The following is a 4,335-nucleotide window of genomic DNA, read 5'->3' on the forward strand; positions in this document are numbered from 1 at the left end:
GATGGAGTCCCACATCAGGCTCCCTGAATGGAGCCTGCTTCTCCCTCTGCCTGTGTCTCTGCCTCTCTTTGTGTGTGTCTCTCATGAATAAATAAATAAAATCTTTTTAAAAAAGGAAATTACAAGAATTTTATAAAATATGTGCCAGGAATAGTGAACAAAGACCAAATATGTATTTATTATAAGCAGCAATATCACACCATTTCTGGCCATCTTCATTCCTTTCTATAGGTGCATATTTTTATCTATCATTTTCCTTCTGCATAAAACACTTTCTTTAACATTTCTTATAGTACAGGTCTGCCAGTGGTAAATTATTTCAGCTTTTTGTGGAGGCCGAGAAAAATTAAGGCCATCCCACCTAAAGTTTAGCATTAGCACAAGTACAGCCATCTTAGGCCCCTGTGAATAAGAGCTGAACCTTATGGGAAAAACTGCAGAATGTCCTCAATGTCCTCGGCAGGGAATCCCATATCAGAAAGACAACAGAGCCCACGCCCATGGTGGAAAGTCCCATATTAGAATGAGAACAGAGCTCAATGCCCTTGAAGGCCCCATATCAGAATGTAAACAGAATTTGAGAAATTCTTCCACCCCTTCTGAAAATCCCCTAGACCAGCCTATAAAAAACCAGCTGTAACCCACTTCGGGGTCCAAGTCCTTGCTCTGCTGTGTCAGGTATACTTGGACCCAAGCTCGAGCTTGCAAATAAACCCTCGTGCGCTTGCATCGGTGTGGGCTCCTTGGTGGTTTCTCGGATTCGCAATCTTGGGCACAACAGCCACAGTCCCAAGAACTAGAAAAAAACGCCACCCACTAAAAAGCATCAAGGTAAATGTAAATACAGTGTGGTTCTAATTTTTTTCATACAATCTCAGACAACCCCAAGTAACTTTATAAATACCTTATGAAAAAAAGCAATTTTAAAACCCATCAAAACTATTTAAAATATTTAAGGGCAGAGATCTCAAATTTCCTTCAATCAGGCCAGAAATCATCACCAAAAATTATGATCACAGTTACAAATAGAATGGGTAGAATGTTTAAGTTTAGGATAAACAAAAAAGCCCATGTAACTTTTTAAATATAATTATTTACTCAAATATACTGTAAAAAGGAATGGTGACAACTCAGGAAGCAAAAATAAGCTTGCAAGTGAAATTTCTAGAAGCTCATGGAAACAATACCATCCCATATTGCAGATGCCAAAGGAAAAACAGTCAAATGGGATTAAGAGTACTCTGATCATCTTCGTTTATTTGGTCCTGCAAGGTGTTAACTATTTTCACTGCCTGTATCACAGTTAGTCCACAGGAGGGGCTGTTGGATCTTGTCCATTATGAGGACTGGTTGGCTTGCCAGTTAGGTTGGATCCTCTTAAATTAGGAGGTCTCAGTAGAAACAAGATCACTGCAATAACCATCCAGGTCATCAAGATCATGGTAATACTGATGCCATTATCACCAGAGGGCCCTGGTAATTCCTGAAGACATCCTGTCTGTGCAGTAGGACTGGGACTGCCTCAAGAAGTTGATCAGCCTTCTCATTGCATGCTCACGAGAGCAAACACATTCACGAGGATCGAATCCACCTTCTGCCATGATTGCCCAGCTTGATTTAACTTGACTGTTTAAATCTGCCCAGACAACAACCGATAGGTGGGGGAGGATGGGGGCTGGGACCAAGGCTCCGCAGAAAGACCGCCTGAAGCTTCGGGAACTGGCTGATCCGGGCGCCCGAGGCCGCTGCTGCTCCTGACCGCTGGCTTCCTCCCCTCCTCTGTTTTCGGAATATTTCTTTAATTCTGTTCTCACTTAGTCTTCAGAAACTTCAGTTCTTGCCAAATTCTACCTAAATGGCTTTGAATAAACCTAGGGAGGTTTAATATGCCTCCAGGTTTCCTCACCTTGATCATTATCAAAATTATCTCAGATTCCATCCTCAGGGAATTGTTATGGTTCCTTTTATTTTTGCATCCTGCTTTTATTACCCTAATCTTTCTCAAAAACTCAATCTTGGGCAGCCCGGGTGGCTCAGCGTTTTAGCGCCGCCTTCAGCACCTGGGATCAAGTCCCACGTTGGGCTCCCTGCATGGAGCCTTATGTCTCTGCCTCTGTGTGTGCGTGTGTGTCTCTCATGAATAAATAAATATAATATATTTTTTAAAAACCCTCAATCTTTGGGTCCCTGAGACAGGGCTGGTTGACAGTCTGAATAACTGACAAGGTTATATTTATAATTCCTCTCTTCGGGCTTTGATATACATTTTCCTGATGGCTAATGATATTGAATATCTTTTCATGTACTCACTCGCCATTTGAGGAATGTCCATTTGTATCTATCGCCCATATTTTAAGTTGAGTTATTTGTCTTTGTTTTTGAGTTGTATAAATTCTTTATATATAATATATACAAGTCCTTTATCAGATATATGATTGACAAACATTTTCTCCCATTTTGAGGGTTTTCGCTTTCTTGATGGTATCCACTGAAGCATGAAAGATTTTAATTTTGTAAGTCCAAGTTCACCTATTAGTTTTTTATTTTGTTATTTGGACATTTGTATCCTATCTAAAAGGACTTTGTCTAACTTGTAGTCAGAAAGATTTACTTCTATATTTTCTTCTTAAATTTGCATAGCTTCAGCACTTAAATTTAGTCTTATGATCCATGTTTTGCTAATTTGTGTATATAGTATGAGGTAGGGTTGAGGAAGTTTCATTCTATTCCTAGTTTGATGTTTTGTTTGTTTGTTTATTTATTTATTTTGTTTATTATCATGAAAGGGTGTTGGATTTTGTAAAATGCTTTTTCTGTGTTTGTCCAAATGATTATTTGGGTTTTGTCCTTTATTTTATTGATATGATATCATCTTACTTTAATAGATTTTCAGATGTTATACCAACTTTGCATTTCTAGAATATATTCCAGTTGATCATGAAGTATAATTCTTTAATTCTATAATTCTCATCAGTGAGTTTGGTTTGGCAGTATTTAAAAAAAATTTTTTTTATTCATGAGAGACACACAGAGAGGCAGAGACATAGGCAGAGGGAGAAGCAGACTTCCTGCAGGGAGCCCAATGTAGGGGCTCAAGGCAGACACTCAACCACTGAGCCACCCAGGCGTCCTGATTTGTTAGCATTTTATTGAGGATTTTGACATAAATGCCTATGGTTTTCTTTTCTTCTCATGCTTTTGTCTACTTTTATTTGTAGGAAAATACCAGCCTTACAGAATTTGGAAAATGTTTCTCTTCTATTTTCTGTAACAATTTGTAAAGAATTTGTATTGATTATAATTAGTTATTTAAAAGAATTTGGACATGGGCTTTTTTTTGTGAGAAGTTTTTTAAATTACAAATTCAATCTCTATAGTTGTTATAGGTCTACTCTGATTTTCTACTTCTTGAATTTGTTTCAGTAGTTTGTTTCTTTCTAGTAATATGTCCATTTCACCTAGGTTATCTAATTTATTGGCAAACAGTTATTCATAGTATTCTCTTACATTCTTTCTCTTTCTTCAATGTCAGTAGTAACAACTGCTGTCTCATTACTTCTTTTAGTAATTTGAGTCTTCTCTTTTTTTTCTTGTTCTGTTTAGCTAAAGATTTGTGAATTTGTTAGTCTTTTCAGAGAAACATTTTTTGTTTATTTTGTTGATTTTCAATTTATTGAAGCTTATTTTATGGCCTAACATATTGTTTATCCTGGGGAAGGTTCCATGTGTACTTGAGAAGAATATGTATTTTACCTTGTTAAAGGGGAGTTTATTATTAAGTCTGGTTTCTTTATATTGTTGTTCAAGTCTTCTGTTTCCTTGTTGATCTTCTGCTTTGTTGTCCTATACATTCCTGAAAGTGGAACGTTAAAGTTTCCAACTATTGTTGAATTCTCCTTAACATTCTTCAATTCTATGACTTTGTTTCTCCTCTTTGGGGCTCCGGTTTTGGGTGCATATGCATCTGTGTTTGTATTTTTAATATCTTACAGATGGATATACTCTGTTATCATTATAAAATGTTTTTATTTACTTGTAATAAATTTTTCTGTTTTCAAGTCTATTTTTTTCTAATATTATAGCCATTCCTGCTTTACTTAATGCTGAAAAATAGAATGTTTTCCCTTTAATTTCTGGAACAAAGCAAAAAGATTCTTCTCATCACACCTAGTCAACATCGTAGTGGAAGTCCAAAATGGTACAACTACTCATGAAGAAACAACATAATACTAATTGGAAAGGGGAAATACTTTCCTTACATGCAGACAACATAATTGTCTAGAAAAAAACTCCCAAGGAATCTATAAAACAAAAACCCTTAGAAATATCAAGTGA

The 4,335-nt window shown here is 36.5% G+C and overlaps 1 pseudogene; it reads right to left on the minus strand.

Annotated features, from left to right (window-relative positions):
* Nucleotides 1-1,303: 1,303 nt before the first annotated feature.
* LOC121483614 lies at nt 1,304-1,647 on the minus strand (annotated as a pseudogene).
* Between the last annotated feature and the right edge of the window lie 2,688 nt (nt 1,648-4,335).

This window comes from Vulpes lagopus, chromosome X (genome assembly GCF_018345385.1).
Source record: "Vulpes lagopus strain Blue_001 chromosome X, ASM1834538v1, whole genome shotgun sequence".
In the NCBI taxonomy this organism is placed as follows: Eukaryota; Metazoa; Chordata; class Mammalia; order Carnivora; family Canidae; genus Vulpes; species Vulpes lagopus.